The 26,511-nt window shown below is 39.8% G+C and overlaps 1 long non-coding RNA gene across 2 annotated transcripts in view; it reads right to left on the reverse strand.

Annotated features, from left to right (window-relative positions):
- Positions 1 to 587: 587 nt before the first annotated feature.
- The window catches only part of LOC139073352 (uncharacterized), a 46,796-nt gene continuing 20,872 nt past the window's right edge, over positions 588 to 26,511 (reverse strand). Inside the window, exons 5-6 of one of the 2 annotated variants that reach the window (XR_011521989.1) lie at positions 23,225 to 23,258; positions 588 to 2,418 (exon numbers count right to left, since the gene is read on the reverse strand). This is a non-coding gene — a long non-coding RNA (uncharacterized lncRNA). Of the gene's footprint in view, positions 2,419 to 22,954; positions 23,259 to 26,511 lie in introns of those variants that run through there. The other variant, XR_011521988.1, reaches the window with a different exon arrangement.

Below are 26,511 nucleotides of genomic sequence, written 5' to 3' on the forward strand. Positions count from 1 at the left end.
GGTGAGGTTTAAGGTGGGAGTAGGTGAGCTTAAACAAAGGGGGAAACATGGCAAATGCTCAGAGATAAGAGAAAATCCTTCCTTGGAAATACAAGTATTTAAAAACATCTATGTATCTATCACTTAATAGGTGTACAGAGATGATAAATGAGAACTACAAGAGAGGATGAGCATGGTCATATAATGAGCGGATGTTGCATTAAAGAGTCTGGAAGTTTTTCTGAGAGCATCGATAGGTTTTAGGTATGTTTATGCTAGTTGCAAGAAGGAGAAATATTTGAAGATGTTCATGTAATAGATATAGTTAAGAAGCTTTGATTTTGTAAAAAACTTGCTACCATATAATGAAGTCTTAATTCTGTGGCAGAAACTACAGTGAGTACTTTTCATATATTAGTTCATTCAATTTTAAAAATTATTTCTGGTATAACAGTTAGAAAACTTGTTTTCTATTAGTATAAATAACTAAAGGAGACATTTCCTAGTGTTTAAAAATATTTTCTTTTTTTTAGAGGGTAAATAGTAAAGAACCACAGCTATAGTTCCAGGTTCAAGGTGGCAAGCAGACTCATAAGACACAGATCAGCTTTAATCTATTACTATGTTTATTTAGCTTTATAACAGGACACAAGGCAGGAAATACAGCAGCCATAGCATCTTCAACTCCTGTTCCTCTCAGCAACTCCACATACATAGATTCTTTTGTCCATCTCACCATATGGACATTTGGTTTCCATAAACAAGACCCAAGGTGTATGTGGGTCACCTTGACACACAGAAGCTAGAGACTGTATTTTCTACCAATTCCTTATACTCTTCAAGTCCGCAGACTCAAAACCTACCTGCCAACTTATAGCTCTCCCAACCCAGTGCTGACTTCACACAACAAATGGAGATACTTTCTTAGCTCCACACCTTCCAAGGAAAGGTGCTGTGGAAATTCAGGTCATTCCCTGAGAGGCTGCATCAGACTAGGCTGATGTTTAATTCTTTCTCATTTTCACCCCCATGAGCTCTAGTCAATATTTTCATAAATCATACTCAAATGTTCTGTGATATTTTTTCCTGACAGGCACAGCTCTCACATTTTATGTGCAGGAAAAGCAAGCTAGCACACCTGCAATCACCAAGATTTCTAATATTCAATAAAGTGCAGGCATCCTTTTATAAAACATGTTAATCATTTTTTTTTTTTTTGATGAGGAAGACTAGCCCTGAGCTAACATCTGTTGCCAATCTTCCTCTTTTTGCCTGAGGAAGATTGTCACTGAGCTAACATCCGTGACAATCTTCCTCTATTTTGTACTTGGGATGCCACCACAGCATGGCCTGATGAGCGGTGCACAAATCCATACCCAGGATCCAAACCCCTGAACTCCATGCCACTTAAGCAGAGCCTGTGAACTTCACTATGCCCCTGGGCCAGCCTCAAAACATGTTAATATTGATCAACGTGCTTCGTAAGTCTTTTGATACTTTCTTATCAATTGTACAAGTTTCCCTCTCATTCACTACCACTTGAATATTTTAAAAGTTATCAGAGACAATTTATATGTTTAGTTTCTCTGAGGCCATATTTCCCATTTTGTCTGGACAACGATGGTGTTAATTTCAAGGAGGTTAATATCTATTGGGGGTTTTAAACCAGTTTCCCAAAATAGCTTTTCATCCTGGGGGTCATCATCAGTATATGTTTCATTTTCTTTAATTTCCATATGTAATCCCATAAAATACTTTATTATACCAAATAGCAGCAGATGAGACATTAAAGTAATTCTTAGCACACAAACCACTTATTAATATTACACCAAATAGCAGACAGTAAGATGTTAAAGCAATATTTAGCACACCAAACATTGGTTTTTATTACAGTCCAATTTTCCCATTCTTCCAACAGAATCATCTCTTACCCATATACCATATATTTTCAGTGACAGGAATGGTCACTAGAGTGTTGAGTAAATTCAGGTGTCCTTCTGGCCTGGGGGCCAGCTCATACCCAGCTATGAAGGAATGGGTTTTAATTGACACTGTTTCCCACATATTAATGTAGAGTACAACCCATTTACCCTATAGGAAGGACACAGTGTTAGTCTTCCATCTGTTCAATACCCTCCAAGTGTACCACAAGAAATGATAGCTCCTTTTAAATTCATGGCACACATGCTGTAAGAGAATGACAATAAGGACTGCATGTCCCAATGACATTCTGCTATAATTTAGATAGCCCTTAGTTCATCTTTCTGGCTTGGGGTTCTAAAACACCTAAGCATTACCCTTAAAACACAATAGCAATCAAGCAATCAAGGGTGAAGATACAGGCCCTTCTCAGAGTTGTTGCTGGGTATAATGTCCCAAATGGCTTTTTCTTCCCTCCAGGTAACAGGAGAGCCCCACCAGGTCCTTCTTTGCCCATTCCTAGAAATAGATGGTAGATTTGCAGAGATAAAACATAACATGTCAATCTCTATCATGAGGCAATATGGCAGCATTCGAAGTTAGTCCTAGCTTGGTCACATTAGGGAAAGTGATCATCTAATCTAGGGCTTCCTTAACCAAGTTCAAAGGAATACAGTGTCTTAAGCAGTAACATTCCCTTCAGCTGGAAGGAAGGAAAACGCAATCCTAATCTAAACCACTAGATCTGACAACCCAAAAATGAAGCCTTGTGAGGTTTAAAAGACAGAGATTAGTGCCTCTTCATCATTTCCCACCCATTTATTCCCAGTACACAGACACCTTCCCTAAGGCTGTACTTCCCTCAAAACCTCTCATATTCAGATGAAGCACACACCCACTGAGTTTAGCTAGCCAGCCTTTCTCATTCTTATCATCCTTTGCATCCTCTGTCATACAAAATGAATGTTTTAATTGCCTGCTCCAATCTTCAATTAAGCCACTCCCATGTAACTGGTAGGAATATATGTCCATTATATGTTGTACCTTTTTGTCCCATTTTGGTAAACAGGCTATGGTGAAATGTATTGTCTGTCAGATGTATGAAGGGGACCCCAAGAATTTGTCTATTCCTGAAAAGATCTGTTGGAATACTCCAGGAGCCATGAGCAGTGTTCTGTGTAATCCATCTGTCAGTGATGTGCTGACTCTTGACCGCATGGAATTCCAGTTTTGGACGTTTTTTTTTCTCTTGATAGCATTCAGGACAGTCTGTCACCATACTAGGGGTTTTTCTGGGTGACAGTGCTATATGTCATTGTTGCATCCACCATGGCATTGCTTGAGCACGACTGTGCCAGCTCATCTCATGTATCCAATTGTTTTTCCCCAGCAGTAGACCAGGACATCTGCCTTGGCTTTCCAGTGCCCCTCTAAGCCATGAATGTCTTCTTTTGATGGGCATCTATAAACATAATTCTCCCTAGGAGTTTCAGTAGAGATGTCTACAATTTTACCCTTTCACACCAGGCTTTTCTTATTTATCTGTTCATCAAGGAACATTTGCCTGCCTCCCCATGTGGTATAGCCATGGGCACGGCCCAGAAGCCTCTCTACACATATTCAGACATTTCCCTGAGGCCAAGAACCAAGTTCTGCACTGAACATACACTGCTCTCACTTCAGCCCACTGTGTACACTTACTGCTTCTGCAGCTAAGATTTTACAGCCCATGAGCAGAGAGCAGCAGCTTTCCACATGGACTCTTCACCATTCAGTATGAGAACTCCCATCAGCAAATCAGGCAGATGTTTTGCCTCAGCAGGTTTCAGACCCTTTGGCAATAAGAGTGGCTAGCTCTTCAGGAGTTCCACTGCAGAGGCAGAGATGCTACCTACTCGTGGAAACAACGTACTCCCTCAGAGCTCATCTCTTTAGCATGTTCCCAAATACACCATTTATATTTATCGGGGAACTTGTACAGATCCTTCTTTATTGGAATCTCTCCCTGATATCACTCATGACATCATAGGTAACTCAAGCTTCAATATAATCTGATGCTCTTCAAGTGTGAGAGTTGTTTCTACCGGAACCAAAGAGTGTGCCAGTAACTGTCTCTCACATGGGCTGTTCTTAGAAATAGTATCAGGGAGGTTTGTAGTTCATAAGTCTAGCAATTGCCTTTAAGTAGCATTCTCAGGCTTTTTTTGTTTATTTTCAGATTGGTACCTGAGCTAACATCTGTTGACAATCTTCTCTCTCTTTTTTTTTCTCCTTCTCCCCAAACTCCCCCAGTACGTAGTTGTGTATTCTAGTTGCAGGTCCTTCTGGCTGTGTTACGTGAGATGCCACCTCAGCATGGTCTGATGAGCAGTGCCGTGTCCACACCCAGGATCAGAACTGGTGAAACCCTGGGCCGCTGAAGCACAGCATGCAAACTTAACCACTAGGCCATGGGGTGGGTCCCCTATTCTGAGGTTTTTCTAGGGACTCAAGTCTGTGTATTTTAGCTTCTCTAAAAGCACTTGTTATGTCAGGATTATAAAACCTCAGAGGAATGGCTTGGGCTACCCTCTGCTCTGAACTGCATTCAAATCCATTATTTTTCCAGGCTCTTTGTATATCAGTGCTAATAGGATTCCCAGATATGGTAATACATGTCCTCCAGAATCCAGACAACCTTTTGAGGCTTTGTGCCTCTCTCGTTTATTATTGTATAGCAGTTTTCCCTTTACTGTTTATAAAATGCCTCTAGTGGCCCTGGCCCAGATTATTCCCAGAAAAACAATTGACTAGGCTGGGCCAGATTATTCAAACATCCTCTTCTAATCCTATTGCAACTACAGCTTTTAAATTCCCTTGACCTCCAGTTCCAGCCTCCCTTCTGAGAGGGGAAGCATAATTATATTTTCAACTTCATGAATCATCAGACAGAGTAGTAACCAAATCCTGGAGAACGTGAGTAGCGTTAAAGGAAGACAGTAAAATTATATATAACGGAATCTTGCCAGTGCAGATACCTACAGTGCAGGATACTTTTTCGAGATTCTAAGTCTATGACAGCATACCATCACGTTGGCCTGAACTTCCTGACAGTTTTACCATGTCTGGCACAGAAGAACCTTTAGGGAGAATTGTTATCTTTAACTTTGGATTTTCTCACAGGCCAAACAGGACTAAGATGGAGAGAATTGGCGTTTGATAAGGATACTTGAGTCCATGACTTCTTTAAACAGAACTGAAATTTCCTCTCATCCTCCTAAAAGGTGGTGCAGCTTAGTCCTTGCTACAGAAAAAGGTTAGGTCAATTGTAAGGGCTCCCGTTTAGCTGATCCAGTTAAAACCTGGCAAACAGCAGATGTCCCCAACATTCAGCTACAGGTCAGTAAGGGCAAGACCTTCCATTCGTGCATCACATCCTTTCCATTTATACATTCAAGCAAAGAGGATAGCACTACTGGATATCTCTTCCTTTATCATGTTCCTGTCTGGAGTTTTTGTAGGACCATGGTACCTCCTATCACAGTATCTCCATCCCCCCTTAGCTTCCTTTTTGGCCTCTTAATATTGTCTTCTTGCTCCCTGGAGATTTATAGTACATTATGTACCAATATCCACTTATCGCAAAAAGTTTTACCCTGGGTAAAGTTTACAACCGTGGGTTGTTCTACTTTAACCAAAGAACATGGCCTTGGAACTTCTACAAGGGGTAGGGCAAAATATCCTAGGCTTTCTGTCAACCCTCTTTGGTTTCTACTGCTTCAACCAGCAGAATACATTTAGCAGCCTGAGTCAGCACCTTTTGTTATTGTTCCCTAACAGCATCATTGGATTTAAATTCATTCCAGCTGGGTTAAAGGGAGCATATCTCATGGGACTCATTAAGGGCGGCAGCTGCCAGATATGGAACAGGTTTTCCTCTTTCCAACTACTGATAATGAGCTAGTAAATCTTTTGAAATAATCCATTAAATTTTTTTATCACTTGTCTTAACTGCCACCTAATAATAAGTCTATCCAATTCACCCTTTCCTTATTTTTTAGCTGCCCCTCCCCCACTTTGCCTTTCCTTGACTGTTTTACCAGCAATCCAGGAGATAAATCTATGTAACGCAGCCACCTCAGCATCAAATGCTCATCAGAATCTCCTCCCCACTCCTACCCAGTTCTGAGTCCTGCATCACAGTGTTTTGGCTCACATGCCTGACAGGCAAGCCTGCTTCTGACACCATTCTCTGGGATCACAGCTGTGGTTATGGGTGTGAGTTGGCAATTAGACTCAAGAGACACAGGCGGGATTTAACATAATACTATGTAACTTGGCATTATACGAGGAAATAAAGCAGTACATACGGTAGCTTCAGCATCTTCATCTCACCCTCAACTCATTGCAGTGGCCACCCAATTTCAACAAAGAGGAGGCTTCCCTTGCAGCCTCACCCACATGGACATGTATGGCTGCTACAGATGAGAGCCAAGGTACATGTGGGTCACCTTGACACATGGAAACCTCAGCCTCTGCTTCCCATCAAGGTTTTATACCATAGTTATCACATAGGCCCAGTGCCAACTCACAGCCACTCTAACCTGAGGCAGATGTTGTGTTCTGTGCAACAAACCAGGCTGACAAAAGATTCCTCATTTATCTTAACTCTACTGTTTCCAAGGAAACAATGCTGTAAGAATCGGAGATCTTTCTGAAACAGGTCTGAACAGTCCTGATAGTAACCCTTTACTCACAAAAGTTATATATATATATATATTCGTGTCAGTGTTATTCACATTTTTTAATTTCTATGCTTATATTTTGTTCTCATTTATCATATTCCTTTTCTTTAACCTTTTCTAATTTGTGAATTACAACTATCATGCATAAAAGTCCATAAATATTAACCTACAGTATAATAAATAATATTTATATATAGATACCCATGCAACCACCTCCCAGATTGAGAAAACAAACATTATCAGCACCTCAAAGCCTCCAGATCATCATTTCCCAAACCAACCATCCTTAGTGTTTCCTGGCCGCATTCCTGTGTTTGATTTTTATGGTCATCACAACTGCGTGTTTCTTTACAGTATTACCACTAGGTATACATCACTAAACAACATAGTTAAGATTTTCTTGTTTTAAATTTTACATAAACACTGTATATGTTCTTTTGTGACTTGCTTTTTTTAGAGAGGGGGCTTGATATTATCCTTCTAAGATTTAATCATGCTGTAGTGTGCAGAGGTAGTTTGCTTATTTTCATTGCTATCCAGTATTCTTTTACATGAAAATATTACAATTTATTTAATCCAGCCTCTTATTAATGGTCATTTTTGTTATTTTAAGTTGAGGTTAATACAAACAATGCTTCTCTTGTGATATTCTCTGCAGTACTCTTAGGTAAGCATGCTCATCTTGTTTTTCAGACAGATAGTGAGGAAATGTAATTTACCCAATACCATTCGGCTGGTAGACTTGGGCTTTCACCTAGCTCTCTGTGACTCCAGAGTCCATGATCTTCATTTCTTCACTAGGCTCTTGCAATAAGAGATATGGGATTAAACTAGGATAGTGGCAATTGAGATGAAGAAAATGGACAAATTCAACCAATTCTAAGAACACAGACTCACTATGATTTTGTGATTAATTTGAAGTAGTTGCTGTAGGATATGGAAAATCAATGATAACATCATTGATTAAGTATCTGGATTGAATGAATTGCTGATGGTATCATTTACTGAAATAAGAAATACAGAAGAAAGACCTGAAGTGGGAAATGGAGAATTTAGTTTGGACTTGAGCATACTCCCTTTGGTACTGGCAAGACAACCTAGTGACTAATAGTAATAGCTAACATTTACTGAGAACTTGCCATATGCCAGGAACTGTTCTAAATTCTCTACATGCATTAACTCATTTGATTCCCACACAAACCTATAAGGTAGATCCTACTATTGTGTCCATTTTATAGATGAGAAAACTGAAGGAAAGAAAGGTTCAGTGGTATCCCAACATTACAAAGTTACTAGGTAAGTCAAGGTACTTACATAAGCACCTGCTTCCAGAGCTCATGTTCTTAAGCACAAAAATACGTCTCTTGACGAAAGGACATGGTCAGTAGGTAGTTAATTATACAGATTTGATGCTTAGGCAAGAGGTTTGGGCTGGAAATATGGATCTGAAAGCTGTCAGTATACTCATGCCAATGAATGCAAGGAAATTGGTGATTTAACCCCAGAGGAGTGGGTGGTGTGACCAGAGCTGTGGGCTCCAAATGGAACTCTGTGGGATATGAGAAAGAAAGAATGATACGTTAGAACTGTCCAGAATTAGGATGAGTGAGTGAGCCTTTACACTCTTATTTCAGTGGTTCTCAGCTAGAGGTTATTTTGCCCTCTTCCAGGGGGCACATTTAGCAATGTCTGGAGACATTTTTAATTGCCACGACTAAAGGTGGTACTACTGGTGTCTAGTGGGTAGAGGCCAAGGATGCTGCTCAACATTCTTCAATGGACAAGACAGACCTCCACAACAAAGAATTATGCTGTCCAAAATGTCAATAAGACCAACACCGAGAAACCCTATCCTACACAGATCAGTCATTGGACATGGGCCCACCCAGAAATGGAAAGTAATGCAGGTGAGGAAACTCTACAGCTAAGAGGTGTCTGCTGACAGCACTTCCAGCAACTGGAATAAGTCATTTATTCCTAACTAGGAAAAGAGCAGCGCATCACAGGATCTGCCATTGCTGTAAAAGGGAGATAAGGAAGCCTGCTTTTGACTATCTGCTGGGATCAGCAGTAATTAATCATGCCTTTTTATTTTCTGTAATTCCAATGCTTTGACATCTCTAAAGCTTGCTGACCCCAGAGAGATTGCCCCTTGCAGGTGCTAGCCATTTCCTACAGATAGTAAATGATTAGCCTGAGAGCAAGCCTTTCATATGCAAACCACCCAATCCAGAGCCCTCACATCCACCACTTCCTTTCTCACTCTCAGGGCCACTATCCCCCTGCCCTCATTACCCCAGAGTTGAGTACAGGCAGACTTCCTTTTATTGTGATTCCCTTTATTATGCTTTGTGTTTTTTTTACAAATTGGAGGTTTGTGGCAGCCCTGCTTCCAGCAAGTCGATTGGTGCCGTTTTTCCTACAGCATTTGCTCACTTTGTATCTCTGTGTCACATTTTGGTAATTCTTGCAATATTTCAACCTTTTTCATTATTATTATACTTGTTATGGTGATCTGTGATCGGTGATCTTTGATGTTACTATATTACTTGATTTGGGTCACCACATAATGTGCTCATATGAGATGGTGAACTTAATAAATATGTGTGTTCTGACTGCTCCACCCACCAGCTATTCCCCTGTTCCCCTATCTTTTTCCCTCTCCTCAGGCCTCTTTCTTTCCTGAAACACAGCAATATTGAAATTAAGCCAGTTAATAACCCTCCAATGGCCTGTAAATGTTCAAATGAAAGGAAGAGTCATAGGTCTTTCATTTGAATCAAAAGCTAGAAATGATTAAGCTTAGTGAGGAAGGCATGTCAAAAGCCAAGATAGTCAAACTCTTAGCAGAGCAGTGAATGCAAAGGAAGAGTTCTTGAAGGTATTTAAAAGTGCTACTCCAGTGAACGAACAAATCATAAGAAAGCAAAAGAGCCTTACTGCTGATATGAAGAAAGTTTTAGTGGTCTAGATGGAAGACAAAACCAACCACAACATTCCCTTAAGCCAAAGCCTGATCGAGAGCAAGGCCCTAACTCTCTTCAATTCTGTGAAGGCTGAGAGAGGTGAGGAAGCTGTAGAACAGAAGTTTAAAGCCAGAAGAGGTTGTTTCATGAAGTTTAAGGAAAGAAGCTGTCTTCATAACATAAAAGTACAAGGTGAAGCCACAAGTGCTGATATAGAAGCTGCAGCAAGTTATCCAAAAAATGTAGGGAAGATGAACAATGAAGGTAGCTACACTAAACAATAGATTTTCAATGTAGACAGAACTGTCCTATATTGGAAGAAGGTACCATCTAGGACTTTCATAGCTAGGGAGGAGAAGCCAAGGCCTGGCTTCAAAGTTTCAAAGGACAGGCTGACCCTCTTGTTAGGGGCTAATGTAGTTGGTGACAATATATTGAAGCCAATGCTTATTTACCATTCCAAAAATCCTAGGGCACTTAAGAATTATGCTAAATCTACTCTGCCTGTGCTTTATGAACAGAACAACAAAATCTGGATGAAAATACATCTGTTTACAACATGGTTTACTGAATATTTTAAGCCCACTGCTGAGACCTACTGCTCTGAAAAAAAAGAAAAATTCCTTTCAAAATACCACCACTTGATCCAAGATGGCGCCATGAGTAGTCCTCTTTGTCTCTCCCCTTTCGAGTCTACAATTATTTGGACACTCATTGCTTAACAAAGGTTATCCAGACAGCATCTCAGGACGTCTGAGAGACCCACGCGACTATACATCAGAAGGCGGATGGATTCCCTCCGGGAGGATGTGGAGATAGGTGAAAACTCTCCGACCCTGACCGAACAGCCTAGTACCTGCAAGCGGCTTTCTTCCAACGGACGCCCCCAGAAGATCAACACACACCTAGGGCAGGAGCGAGCACACACCAGAGGAGCGACGGTGGAAACAGGTGACCAGAACGCTACCTAAACCCCCCGCAATTACTCCTAAACGCAGAGGGAAACTCTAGAGTTACACACCTGAGCCCGCAGGGATAGTCTCGCCCCGCCATTGGCGGGGAGATCCCGCCTAGTGTTCACGGCGCCCGGAGGGTCCCAGAGAGAATCACTGAGGGTACGGCGGCCCCCCGGCTGCCACTGCCTGCACGGTGGGGAAAGGGATTGCTGGAGATCTCAGAGAGGACTGGGGCTGGGTGAAGCTCCAGAGGCCGGCTCCGCGCCTTGGCGGGGAAGCTCCAGAGTTCCGCCCGGGCAGCAGACAAAACTCTCTGTCTGCCACTAGCGGAGGGGCGACGCCCAGCATCCACAACACCGGGAGGGTCCCGGAGAGGAGAATATCAGGCAGGGCAGCAGCTGACCAGCTACCACTGAAATCAGGATCTCCAGCTATCCCCCAGACAGGGCAAAGGGCTCCGTGAGTTCCTGGGGAACAGGACTGGGGCTGGGTGGAGTTCCAGAGACCCAGGTACGTAGCCTAGGGGGAAACCCTACAGGCTCACAGCAGCCTCAGCGAAAGCCTCTGCACAGCACTAGTAGAGAGCACCCATCCGGCAGCCACAAGGCTGGAAGACCCCGGGACAAAAGTAGCATAGCTAGGTGAGCTAACCACAGACTGTAGAAGATGCCAATAGCTCTGCTGTGACCCATAGTGGACAAGTGAGATTTTGTGGGTGCCGACAGTGACGGAGCAGCAAATATAAGTGATCCTACCCCTGGCTGCTGGAAAAGCCCATAACACCGTTGCAGACCCCAAGGAGGGAGCACGTCTAGGTGGGCTGCAACAGTTGGCACCAGCAGCCTGAAGTCCCCCCGTGATGGCCCCCATGGCAAAAGATGGAATCCAAAGGACCACTGTGACTACAAGGAGGGGCCCAGGCCCAGTTAGCAACTGTGGATAGGGTTCCTGGGTGGTGCAGTATAAACAGCTGCTCCCCCACCACACCAGCAGAAACAAGTGGAAGGAGCAACTAAACTCTATCTCTATGTGGAGGCACAAATCAACAACATCAAGCAATATGAAAAAATACATTAAATCTCCAGAACAGAAGGAAAATAACAAATACACAGAAAACAATCCCAAAGAAAATGAGATATATAACCTAAATGACGATGACTTCAAAACAGCCATCATTAAAATACTCAATGAGTTAAGAGAGAATTCAGATAGACAACTCAACAAGTTCAGGAGCTATGTCACAAAAGAGTTTGATACGATAAAGAAGAACCAAACAGAAATACTGGAAATGAAGAACACAATAGAGGAGATTAAGAAAAATCTAGATGCACTGAACAGTAGGGCCGATAATATGGAGGAAAGAATTAGCAATTTGGAAGATGGGAATATAGAAATGCTGCAGGCAGAGGAGGAGAGAGAGGTAAGATTAAAAAGAAATGAAGAAACTCTCTGAGAATTATCAGACACAATTAGGAGATGCAACATAAGGATTATAGGTATACCAGAGGGAGAAGAGAAGGAGAAAGGGGCAGAAAGCCTATTCAAAGAAATAATGGCTGAGAACTTCCCAAATCTGGTGAGAGAGATGGATCTTCAGGTGACAGAAGCCAATAGATCTCCAAACTTTATCAATGCAAGAAGACCAACCCCACGGCATATAGTAGTGAAGCTAGCAAAAGTCAACGACAAGGAGAAAATACTAAGGACAGCCAGGCAAAAGAAACTAACCTACAAAGGAACCCCCATCAGGCTATCAGCAGATTTCTCAGCAGAAACTTTACAGACTAGAAGAGAGTGGAATCATACATTCAAAAATCTGAAGGACAAAAACCTACAGCCGAGAATTCTCTACCCAGCGAAAATATCCTTCAAATACGATGGAGAAATAAAAACTTTCCCAGATAAACAAAAATTAAGGGAGTTCATTGCCACAAAACCTCCTCTTCAGGAAATCCTCAAGAAAACCCTCATTCCTGAAAAATCAGAAAAAGGAAAGGGGCTACAAAACCAACAGCAGAGGAGATAAGTAGAAGGACAACAACAGAGAGTGGCAGCTCTTCATCAGAACAGATTAAAGCATGGCACGAGAAACAAAGGAAATTGAAGAAAACCGGAAAACAAGACATAAAATGGTAGTGGTAGGCCCCCACATCTCAATAATCACTCTAAATGTAAATGGATTGAACTCCCCAATCAAAAGACACAGAGTGGCAGGATGGATCAAAGAACAAGACCCAACGATATGCTGCCTCCAGGAAACACACCTCAGCCCCAAAGACAAACACAGACTCAGAGTGAAGGGATGGAGAACAATACTCCAAGCTAATAATGAACAAAAGAAAGCAGGTGTCGCTATACTAATATCAGACAAGGTAGACTTCAAAGCAAAACAGATAAAGAAAGACAAAGAGGGACAGTATATAATGATAAAAGGGACTCTCCACCAAGAAGACATAACGCTTATAAATATATACGCACCCAACACAGGAGCACCAAAATTTGTAAAGCAACTCTTAATAGAACTAAAAGAAGACATCAACAACAATACAATAATAGTAGGGGACCTCAACACTCCATTAACACCAATGGACAGAACATCCAGACAGAAAATCAACAAGGAAATAATAGAATTAAATGAAAAATTAGACCAGATGGACTTAATAGATATATATAGAACACTTCATCCAAAAACAGCAGGTGACACATTCTTCTCCAGTGCACATGGAACATTCTCAAGGATTGACCATATTTTGGGAAACAAAGCAAACATCAATAAATACAAGAGAGTTGAAATAATATCAAGCATCTTTTCTGATCATAATGCTATGAAACTAGAAATCAACTACAAGAAAAAAGCAGAGAAAGGTGCAAAAATGTGGAGACTAAACAACACCCTTCTGAACAAACAATGGATCATTGAAGAAATTAAAGAAGAAATCAAATATTGTCTGGAGACAAATGAAAATGAGAACACGACATACCAAATAATTTGGGATGCAGCAAAAGCAGTCCTAAGAGGGAAATTCATCGCAATACAGGCTCACCTCACTAAACAAGAAAAAGCTCACATAAGCAACCTCAAATGACACCTAACAGAACTAGAAAAAGAAGAACAAACAAAGCCCAGAGTCAGTAGAAGGAGGGAAATAATAAAAATAAGACCAGAAATAAATGATATTGAAACAAAAAAGACAATAGAAAGGATCAATGAAACGAAGAGTTGGTTCTTCGAAAAAATTAACAAGATCGACAAACCTTTAGCCAGACTCACCAAGAAAAGAAGAGAGAAATCGCAAATAAATAAAATTAGGAATGAGAGAGGAGAAATCACAACAGATACCAATGAAATAAAAGGGATCATAAGAGAATACTATGAAAAACTATATGCCAACAAATTGAACAATCTGGAAGAAATGGACAAATTCCTAGACTCCTACAATCTCCCCAAACTGAATCAGGAAGAAATGGAGAATCTGAATAGGCCAATCACAAGTAAGGAAATAGAAACGGTAATCAAAAACCTCCCCAAAAATAAGAATCCAGGACCAGACGGCTTCTCTGGAGAATTCTACCAAACATTCAAAGAAGACTTAATGCCTATTCTTCTCAAACTATTCCAGAAAATTGAGGAAGATGGAGTACTCCCTAACACATTCTATGAAGCCAACATCACTCTGATCCCCAAACCTGACAAGGACAACACAAAGAAGGAGAACTACAGGCCTATATCACTGATAAACATAGATGCAAAAATCCTCAACAAAATTTTAGCAAACCGAATACAGCAATACATCAAAAAGATTATACACCATGATCAAGCGGGATTTATACCAGGGACACAGGGATGGTTCAACATCCGCAAGTCAATCAACGTGATACACTACATCAACAAAATCAAAAACAAAAACCACACGATCATCTCAATAGATGCAGAGAAAGCATTCGACAAGATCCAACACCCATTTGTGATAAAAACCCTCAATAAAATGGGTATAGAAGGAAAGTACCTCAACATAATAAGGGCCATATATGACAGACCCACAGCCAACATCATACTCAATGGACAAAAACTGAAAGCCATCCCTCTGAGGACAGGAACAAGACAAGGGTGCCCACTTTCACCACTCCTATTCAGCATAGTACTGGAGTTGTTGGCCAGAGCAATTCAGCAGGAAAAAGAAATAAAAGGAATCCAAATAGGCAATGAAGAAGTAAAACTCTCGCTGTTTGCAGATGACATGATCTTATATATAGAAAACCCCAAAGAATCCACAGAAAAACTATTAGAAATAATCAACAACTACAGCAAAGTAGCAGGGTATAAAATCAACATACATAAATCAGTAGCATTTCTATACACTAACAATGAACTAACAGAAAAAGATCTCAAGAACTCAATCCCATTCACAATTGCAATGAAAACAATAAAATACCTTGGGATAAACTTAACCAAGGAAGTGAAGGATCTATACAATGAAAACTACAAGACTTTCTTGAAAGAAATTGACGATGACATAAAGAGATGGAAAGACACTCCATGCACATGGATTGGAAGAATAAACATAGTTAAAATGTCCATACTACCTAAAGCAATCTACAGATTCAATGCTATCCCAATCAGAATCCCAAGAACATTCTTCACAGAAATTGAACAAAGAATCCTAAAATTCATATGGGGCAACAAAAGACTGCGAATTGCTAAAGCAATCTTGAGCAAGAAAAACAAAGCCGGTGGAATCACAATCCCTGATTTCAAAACATACTACAAAGCTACAGTGATCAAAACAGCATGGTACTGGTACAAAAACAGGTCCACAGATCAATGGAACAGAATTGAAAGCCCAGAGATAAAACCACACATCTATGGACAGCTAATCTTCGACAAAGGAGCAGAGGACCTACAATGGAGAAAAGAAAGTCTCTTCAACAAATGGTGCTGGGAAAACTGGACAGCCACATGCAAAAGATTGAAAATTGACCATTCTTTTTCACCACACACCAAAATAAACTCAAAATGGATCAAAGACCTAAAGATTAGGCCTGAAACAATAAGTCTTCTGGAAGAGAATATAGGCAGTACACTCTTTGACATCAGTTTCAAAAGAATCTTTTTGGACACTATGACTCCTCAGTTGAGGGAAACAATAGAAAGAATAAACAAATGGGACTTCATCAGACTAAAGAGCTTCTTTAAGGCAAGGGAAAACAGGAATGAAACAAAAAAACAGCTCACTAATTGGGAAAAAATATTTACAAGCCACTTATCCAACAAACGGTTAATCTCCATAATATACAAAGAACTCACACGGCTTAACAACAAAAGAACAAACAACCCGATCAAAAAATGGGCAGAGGACATGAACAGACATTTCTCAAAAGAAGATATGAATATGGCCAATAGACACATGAAAAGATGTTCATCATCACTAATCATCAGGGAAATGCAAATAAAACTACACTAAGATATCACCTTACACCCGTTAGATTGGCAAAAACATCCAAAACCAAGAGTGACAAATGTTGGAGAGGTTGTGGAGAAAAAGGAACCCTCATACACTGTTGGTGGGAATGCAAACTGGTACAGCCACTATGGAAAACAGTATGGAGATTTCTCAAAAAGTTAAAAATAGAAATACCCTATGACCCAGCCATCCCATTACTGGGTATCTATCCTAAGAACCTGAAATCAGAAATCCCAAGAGTCCCTTGCACCCCTATGTTCATCGCAGCATTATTTACAATAGCCAAGACGTGAAACCAACCTACATGCCCAGAAACTGATGATTGGATAAAGAAGATATGGTATATATACACAATGGAATACTACTCAGCCATAAAAAAGACAAAATTGGCCCATTCACAGCAATGTGGATGGACCTCGAGGGTATTATGTTAAGTGAAATAAGCCAGTCAGAGAAAGACGAACTCTATATGACTCCACTCATAGGTGGAAGTTAATATATTGACAAGGAGATCTGATCAGTGGTTACCAGGGAAAAGGGGGTGTGGGGTGAGGGCACAAAGGGGGAAGTGGTGTACCCACAACATGACTAACAAAAATGTACAACTGAAATCTCACAAGGTTGTAATCTATCATAACATTAATAAAAAAAAATACCACCACTTATTGACAATGCTCCTGGTCACCTAAGGGCTCTGATGGAGAGGTACAACAAGATTAAGGTTGTTTTCATGCCTGCTAACACAACGTCCATACTGTAGCTCATGAATCAAGGGGTGATTTTGACTTTCAAGTCTTATTTTTTCAGAAATACATTTTGTAAGGCTATAGCTGTCATAGATGCTATAGAATGTGTATGCTCTCATGGATCTGGGCAAAGTCACTCGAAAACCTTCTGGAAGGTATTCACTATTCTAGATGCCAGTAAGAACATTCTTGATTCATGGGAAGAGGTCAAAATATCAACATAAACAGGAGTTTGGAAGAAACTGATTGCAACCCGTATGGATGACTTTAAGGGGTTCAAGACTTCAGTGGAGGAAGTAACTGACGACAGGATGGAACTAGCAAGAGAACTAGAATTAGAAGTAGAGTCTGAAGCTGTGACTGAATTGCTGCAATCTCATGATAAAACTTCAGTGGATGAGGAGTTACTTCTTGTGGATGAGCAAAGAAAGTGCTTTCTTGAAATGAAATCTACTCCTGGTAAAGACACTGTGAAGATTGTTGAAATAACAAGAAAAGATTTAGAATATTACATAAACTTAGCTAATAAAGCAGTGGCAGGTTTGAGAGGTTTGACTCCAATTTTGAAAGAAGCTCTACTGTGGGTAAAATGTGACCAAACAGCATTGCATGCTACAGAGAAATCATTCATGAAAAGAAGAGTCAATTGATGCAGCGAACTTCATTGTTGTCTTCTTTTAAGAAATTGCCACAGCCACCCCAACTTTCAGCAACCGCCACCCTGATCAGTCAGTAGCCATCTACATCAAGGCACCACCCTCCACCAGTGAAAAGAGTTTGACTCACTGAGGCTCAGATGATGGTTAGCATTTTTTAGCAATAAAGTATATTTTAATTGAGCTATGTACATTGCTTATTTTAGACATAATGCTATTGCACACTTATTAGACTATAGTATAGTGTAAACATAACTTTTTTTTTTTTGAGGAAGATTAGCCCTGAGCTAACTACTGCCAATCCTCCTGTTTTTGCTGAAGAAGCCTGGCCCTGAGCTAACATCCACACCCATCTTCCTCTAAAAGGGGGGGTGGGGTGAGGGCACAAAGGGGGAAGTGGTGTACCCACAACATGACTAACAAAAATGTACAACTGAAATCTCACAAGGTTGTAATCTATCATAACATTAATAAAAAAAAATACCACCACTTATTGACAATGCTCCTGGTCACCTAAGGGCTCTGATGGAGAGGTACAACAAGATTAAGGTTGTTTTCATGCCTGCTAACACAACGTCCATACTGTAGCTCATGAATCAAGGGGTGATTCACACTTATTAGACTATAGTATAGTGTAAACATAACTTTTTTTTTTTTTGAGGAAGATTAGCCCTGAGCTAACTACTGCCAATCCTCCTGTTTTTGCTGAAGAAGCCTGGCCCTGAGCTAACATCCACACCCATCTTCCTCTAAAAGGGGGGGTGGGGTGAGGGCACAAAGGGGGAAGTGGGACGCCTACCACAGCATGGCATGCCAAGCGGTGCCATGTCCGAACCCAGGATCCGAACCGGCGAAACCCAGGCCACCGGAATGGAACGTGTGAACTTAACCTCTGTGCCATGGGGCCGGCCCCTAAACATAACTTTTATATGTACTGGAAAACCAAAAAATTGATAGGACTCACTTTATTGTGATATTCACTTTGTTGTGGTGGTCTGGAACCGAACCTGCAATATCTCTGAGGTGTGCCTATTCTAGACAGCTTGGAACAGTCCATACGCCCATAGCCTGTTGAAATTATTTAAACTAGCCGATCCTAAACCTACTTACCCTGCTTTGCCTGTTCCATCCCACAGAAACCACAAAGAGGCTCTTGTCCACATTTTCCCCTTGCAACCTCCGCTTCCTGACCAACCCTAGTGCTTCCCCATATGGCCCTGTATGGCATGGCATGCCCCCTTCTCTTGGCAACTGTGAGTAACTATCTTTTCCATGGCAATCATCTCCTTTTCTGTTGGCCTTACCATAACTGAGTAATCAAATCTACATTTTAAAACAGGCAGGTGATTTAAATGATTGATTTATTTTCTTCAGTTACCTTTTTTCCCTTCCTTTTCTTGTTTTTTTTTGCATTGAAAGCATTTTTAAAAAATAACTTGGCTTTGACTGCAGACTGAGTGCTACATTTTTTACTACACCCAGACATATTATTCTTTTTTAAAATTTGCTCATTCTCCATAATAAAGTATGTTGCACGTGGTATTTGGCCATAAACATTATAGGCAAATTGCCCCAGTGTTATTCACTGTCTACCTAGTGGCTAATACATCCCATCTTCTGATTTTAAGCCAAAGAGTTTATGGACATAGAGTTTCTATCAAGTATTTAATGAAGTATTCTCATTTGCATTGCTTCATAAACAATCAATAACCCCCCTTGATCCATGTTAATGAGCCATGCGCTGTTTATTTTCAAATAATTAATTTTCAACTTTGTTATTAATGGCTATTATTGCATTGTGATCTAATATCATGGCATGCACAATTTAAGCTTTCCTGTAATTTATTTAACTTTCCTTTGTGGCCTATTTGATGTCCAGATTTTGTAAATGATCCATTGGCTTTCAGAAGAAAGTGTATCTGCTGCTTACTTGGAACATACTCAATCTGTTTTTTAAATAAATTATAAATTAAAGTATCATATAGCCTTTATATTTCTACTTTTTTCCTACATAGTTCTTAAAAACTTGGGAGATGTATCTTCAAAGCTACATGTCTTGTTCTTTTTCAATTTTTCCTTGTAAAGTTTTCTATCAGAATTTTTACTTTAAATATTTTGTAGCTATGATATTTGTCATATAAAAGTTTATGCCTCTAATATCTTCATCATGAATGTATCATTTTTCAATATAAAATGACGGTCATTTTTTCTGATTCTATGCTGATATATTTTCCTCAAAATCTAATATACCTGATTTGAATATTATACTCTTTTCTTTGTTTGCCTTTACACAATATATCTCTGGCAGTTCTTTTTTCTTTTTTCTTGGCTCATCTTTTTTGTTGTTGTTGTTACTTTTCTGGGTCATATTCCCCTAAATATGTCTCTTGGGAATAACATATAATTGGACTTTGTCTTTAACAGGAGAGTTTAACCCATCCAACTTCAAAATTTTTAAGCCTGTTATACCTGAAAATCTTGTTCATTTGTCTTTTCACTTTCAATCAGTTTTTTAATACTTCTTTATTTTCTCTTTCCTTCTCTCTCTCTTTCTTATACGATTCTTCATTGACAATGATTTTATTTTTTTTGCTAGTGCTACATAAAACATATGTCTTATTTTTAAATCCAACAGATACATAAGTTAAAAAATGAATTCCAATAATAAATTTCACAAATAAAATAGTGTTTTGATACCACCCAATGTTATTCTGAATGTTATTATTTTATTTTGCTTCCTCCATCCCTCCTTCAATTCTCAGTTGGATGATATGGGATTGCTATAATCTGGAATTTGAGGCCAGGACTATTATTGCTATTTTTATGTGTTATATATTCTATTTCAAGAATTGTTTTGTTTACTATTTATGACATTTAATTCAACTTATTCTGTATCATTGTTTTTAATGCCTAATACCAGGTTTTCTTAGTTTTTTATTTAAATTCCACTCAGCTAAATTTAGGCATGTCTTCGAGAAATTTTTTTTCATGGAGAGTCCTTGTTCTTGCATTATTTTTGTTTTAATTTCTGCCTTTCTCTCAATTAATGTTCCCTCCTTGTCAATCTATTGAATTTTTACTTCATATTTTTATCTTTTGTACCACAGTCCATATTTTCTTAAATTGCATTAAGGACACAAAGCAGATGCTTTAAAAAAATACTTTAAATTTCTGATAATAAACCTTTTCCAAAAATACTTACTTGCAGCTTAAATACTGTTGTACTTCTTTTATGTAGTATTTGTCAAAATACCCATGTATCTTTTATATCTGCTTATCCTGATAAGGAAAAATGTATCCAAACATGGTATTTGTCCATAAGCATTGTGGGTGAATTCATGAACCATCTAACTCTATTCTAACCTGCCCTCAGATGGATTTTGAGCCAGAGGGTTTATAGATGTGAGGAGCCTCTATTGAAATTTCTTATGTCCAGAAGACATATATCTTTTGTGGCTATCTGGTCGCCTTTCAAAAAGGATCATTTATACCTTGATGATTGAAAATATTTTTTCAACCTTCCCTTGCTAGACACAATGGAAAAAAAAACCCAAAACAGCACACATCATGCAGTGCTCTGTGTCTTCTCAACAGAATCCCTCCTTACTGGTACTTCCACAACCCTGAAGAGCACAGCACCTTCCATGTCTGCCACTGGCTGGAGTAGAATAATGATACTTTTATTTCCAGAAAGAACAAAGAGAGCTACAAATGGGAGAAACTGGAGGATTGCTTGGTCTTGCATGTTTTAGAAAGCAGCTCTTTCCTTCACACTAGAGGAAAAGAAGTTTAGTGTTGTGTTTGATACAGACACTGGGCATTGAGACCAAGAGGCTATCTGTGGCAGAACAGTGAAGACTAATCTTTAGGTTTACACATTTGTTATCCATTGTGATTGTTAATTTTATGTGTCAACCTAACTGGATCAGAGGGTGACCAGATATCTGGTTAAACATTATTTCTGTGTGTGTCTATGAGGTTGTTTCTGGATGTGATTAATATTTCAATCTGTGAACTCAGCAAAGTAGATGGCCCTCCCCAAAGTGGGCTAGCATCATCCTATCCATTGAAGGCCTGAATAGAACAAAAAAGAAGGAGGAGAAATTTGCCCCTTCTTTTTGGCTTCAGTGCTTTAGTTGGGACATATTATCTCATCTTCTCCTGCTGTTGGACAAGGGATTTACATCATTAGCTCTCCTGTGTCTCAGGTCTTCAGATGTAGGCTGAATTACACCACCAAATTTCTTGGGTCTTGGCAGATTGTGAGATTTATCAGCCTCCACAATTGCATGAGCCCATTCCTTACAATAAATCTATATCTGCATCTATATCTATATCTGTCTACTTCTATCTAAACTACTGGTTCTGTTTCTCTGGAGAATACATGCCTCAAAAGGCAAAGTATGTGTCAGCATCACCCATTAATTATACTTCCTTTTCAGTTCCAAGAAACTTCTGTAATTTGTGTAGATAGTATTAGTTGTCTTGATTTGGGAGGTTATGAATGCATATTTTAATAGTTTTGTAGATGTTATAGTTGCAAGTTGGGAAAGACTTGATCAGGCACTGCTAATAGAGGTGATTCTGATGCTCGTACACATCACCTTAGACGCGCAGCACATAACCTTTGCACATTTTAGGCTTCTGCAGTAACATTTCTTCCATAATGCACATTGCGCTATCGTCCAGTGACTTAAAACGGAATGTATTTATTACCTGTAGGTATCTACCAGCCTCTGTTCCCCATTCTCCCACAGCTGGTGTTTCCTAACCCCCACCCACAGCACTGCAGGTTCTAGGACAAGCCTGACCTAATGACTTCTAGCCCAACCATCTGTCACTAAGCATTGTCACCTGTGCCACTGGTCTCGCTGTTGTTTTGAAAATTTTCCCTTGGTTTCATTCTCACATGTGAGTTCTGAAGACTGGGCTCTGCTTTTTCCTCTGTGGGTTCAAATCCCTCTCTTGGTTACCTACCCAGTACTTAAGATCCTCTGGGTTTACTTATCTCCTACAACAAAGGGAGGGGTTGTAATCTTGCCCTGAAATGCAAAGCCTACTGCCCAGTGTAAGGAGAACATTCACCTGCTGTCTGGCTGCCTCTCTGCCTCTGCCTACCCACTGAAATTTCAAAATCTGTCCCTCTCAGTCGGCTTCCTCTGACACCACAGCTTCCAAAGCTAAAATCCATTACGATTTCTTTTCAACATTGTACTCTACTTCCCAAAATGCACTTTTTCTAACTCCTGGGAGCAAGTTTTATTTCATCATTATAGTTAGACCTAGCTCTAGGTCAATGTTCCTCCAGGATTATCCAAACCCTGTTTCCTGAGCCATACCTGGTCATATTCAGAAATGAGAAAATGTCACATGAGTCAGACATTCTTTTCTCTGGGTTATGCTTGGTATTATCGTCCCTCTAGTTCCAGCCAACTCAGTAGCTAATCCATCACCAATTTAGGTGGTTGCACATGCAAAACGTATTTTAAAGCTTACCATTTCTCATCAATTTCACTAGGAGACTCTAAATCAAGTCATCATTATCTTTTACCTAGAATAAAGTAGTCTTTAATGTTCTCCCGATGTTTACACTTGTCTCTGCCCCCATCCCTTCCCCATGGGGCAGCCAGGAGGACCCAGTCACTCCCCTGCTTCAAACTCTTCGAATGTTTCCTGTTGCTTTATCAGATGCTTTTAAGCCTTTGCCTTGACTCATGCCTTCGTCTTCAGCTTCTTTTCCAGCAATCTCTCTCTCTCTTATTAATTATGTTCCAGCCACACTGGCTGCTTTCTGGATTTTGAAGGTACTACTTACATTCTCCTCTGTCCAGAACCTTTCTCCTTCACGCCTGTGGACAAATGAGAGTGAATTCACCCTTTAGGCCCCAGCACCTCCTCAGATAGGACTCCCTCACAGAGATCCTTACTGACATCCCTGTTAGATTACTGGGTTGTATTCTGTGAGAGCACCCTGTATTTTTCGTTGGTAGCATTTCTAACTTTTTAAAAAAATGTATTTGTTTGAATACTTGTCTGATTTTGTTTCCTCTGTTATCCTGTTGTCGATGAAAATAATCCATAACCAATCTATAAATGAAAATTTGGGTGAGTTTATTCTGAGCTAAAATCTGAGGACCATGGCTCAGGGCCTTTCTTCCTGAAGGAAGAAAGGGCACCGAAGAAGTGGGGTGCACAGAGTGGTTATATACCCCCAAAGAGGATGTTTCACATAGGATTGAAATGTCTCTTTTACAATAGTCGTGAGACTGCTCTGTCAGCACAGCGATTGATGGACACAGCAGGTAGGTCTGCTGTCTCGGTGAACACAGCAGGGTGGCAGGTCTGCTGTCTCGAGCTGGGTGGTCACAGGTGAGCTGGGTGGTCAAAGGTGAGCACAGCAATCGGTTCCTAGCCTAAGGAAAGATGCTTATCCTTAAGGAAATGCCAATGTGGGGGGAAGTTGCACCTTTATCTTAAGGCCATTTGTTCTTGCCACAGTAAATGTTTAAAGCAGATATACAATGCATGCTTGATGGCCATGTCAGGCCCTTTTGGAAAAACAAAGTCAGGCTGAATTAGGTTTACACCAAATGGCTTCCTCATATACTCCAATATATCTTATTGTTTGCCGTTTCTATTTGTCACTGTAAACTTCATGATGGTGTGTATTTTGTTTGTTGCTTCCTGCCTAGGGCCTAGCAGTTTCTTGTACAAGTAGAGACTAAAACATATTTGATTAATGAATGAAAAAAATGGGATCAAAATGAAATGATAGCAATTTACCAATAACATTAAATATTTCTTATTAATAAATTATATGCCTAGTGACAATGCTAGCTACTGTGTTAAAATATTAATCTACAAGGAAGTCTATCTGTATTTTCTTTATATACAGAAAGAAAGGAGGGAGGGATGTAGTTCAGTAAAAGGAAACGATTTAGTGACAAATAGTGGGCCTGGTTAAGAGAGGATCAGTTCTGGAGACATGCCAAAGCTTTTTGAAACATTTCTTAATTGTTCATATAAATATTTATCTGGGGTTAGAAGGGTGCAACCAATTATTTTATTCATTTATAACTGAAGGTGAGATAGATTTAAAAAATATTTTTTTCCAGAATCATATAGCAGGTAGGAAGATAAGTACATTTCCTTCATTTTGGCTGTAAAACTGCTGATAAAGTATTCTCTGCTCTCATCCCATTCTGTGCTCCTAACTGTCCTGATGATGAGGATAATTTTAGGCTGGTTACTTTTAAAAACTGCAGATGAGAAGGAGGCTCTGAGGAGTGGAGTTTGCTTGCCCCTTGAAGAGAGACATTTGCATTTGTGAAGGAAGTCTCCATCTGTGGGGGTTGTTTCCCTCTCTGCACCAGGAGGAAGGGGGGATGACCTTATCTCTAGAAACTGTTAATGGGGATGGGCAAGGACTCAAGTCTTGTTCATTGTGCTTGTCTGGTAACCTCATGTAACTGAGGACCCCCCCCCCCACCACCACCACCAACATCCTCCTTTGTCTTTAGCTGAAGATAATATTTAAGGTGGTGGCTTCTGCCATTTACTTAATCCAGTTTGATTCTTATCTAAAAGTTATAAGACCACCCAATAACCAGACCCCACCCACACTGATACCATTTTAACAACTCTTTTTACATATTCTTTCCTTTGTCTTGTAAAGAGATAACTCACATACCTATGCCTTAAATTTAGCCCTACCCTCAACCCATGATTGCAGCAGCAGCTCCTCCTGCCGGCGGGTCCTGTCCCCACACTGCAGCTCTGACTGCCCATGGGTCCTATCCTCCTGCTATTCCACACTATTCTCTGAATAAAAGAGCACTACTGCCAGACCTTGAGAGTCCGAGATATCTTTCTTTCCACTCTGGCTCACCGACCCCACATCACTGAAATCTGTCTTCCTGGTGCAGTCTCCAAGAATCTATGGAGTTATGCATAATGGTGCCTGAGACCTGTGAAGTCAGCTGTTCTCAGAGAACCATCTAGTGACTCTTGTGTAGCTCTCTGTGCTTTTCCTTTTCCCCTTCTTTAGATTTTTGCCTCACATCCTGTAAGCAGCATTTCCGAGAAATTAATCTACAAGACTTCTTGAAGGTTTTGGCAAAAATGCAGGTTCCAGGGGTTTACCTCAGAAATTTGGATTGGGTCATTTTGAACTAGGGTCTAAATATCTGAATTCTTAAAAAGCATGGTGGGTACTCTGTATGCTGATGGTCTACAGAAAATATGTTGAAAAACAATCAGCTGCTATTTGATTGTTTTTATCTGGTCACCTATTGTCTGAAATTGCCATACGCATTCTATCACTTAAAGTCATCAAATTCTCTCACTAAAGGAGTCGCCTCTATATAGAGTCAGCTTTATTTAAAAGAAACAATATTTTCTACAAATTATCATTCCTTAATTTAGTATTACTTTTGACAACTCATAATATATACATTGCTCAGTTAATGTATAAGAAGACGAATTCTTTAATTCTCTCACTTTATCCAGCTATCGATAAAGAATACAGACAATATGCATTCAATTATTGAAATTTTGTATAATTTTTCTTATTCTACCACTTTCATAGCATAGGTTAAAATGTTTCCAAAGAGTGAAAAAAAAGATTTAAACCTTAAATGAATTTGGCAAGAAAAATAAACATCCGTTACTTTAGTTCTTTAAAATTGTTTTAATAGCTCAAATATACAGATAAAATTGGCACTATGTTACCTTTCAGTTTGACTGCCATATTGCACTGGGTTGCCTCCAAGAATCCCCTTTCCAATCAAAAATGATGGTAGAAATGTGATATTTTACATCAGACACTTGACTAAAATATCTCTACTCATCAGCCTTCTAAGACTCAAACTGCAGGTGGTCCTGAATTTATTTTAGATGTCTGATATTTTTCTCCATTTGAAATCTCTTTCAAGTGAAACAACTTAAAGGAATATCAGGAAGCAATTTATTGGAGATTATGTGTTTATTTTAATCAACATAGAGAATTAACTCAATGACTGTAATACATCCTCTGAATTCAGCTACATTCTGTGTTCTCTTTTTAGATGAAAGACTGAAATTTTCTGCAGTTCATTAAGTCTA

Source organism: Equus przewalskii, chromosome 9 (genome assembly GCF_037783145.1).
Source record: "Equus przewalskii isolate Varuska chromosome 9, EquPr2, whole genome shotgun sequence".
NCBI classification, from domain to species: domain Eukaryota; kingdom Metazoa; phylum Chordata; class Mammalia; order Perissodactyla; family Equidae; genus Equus; species Equus przewalskii.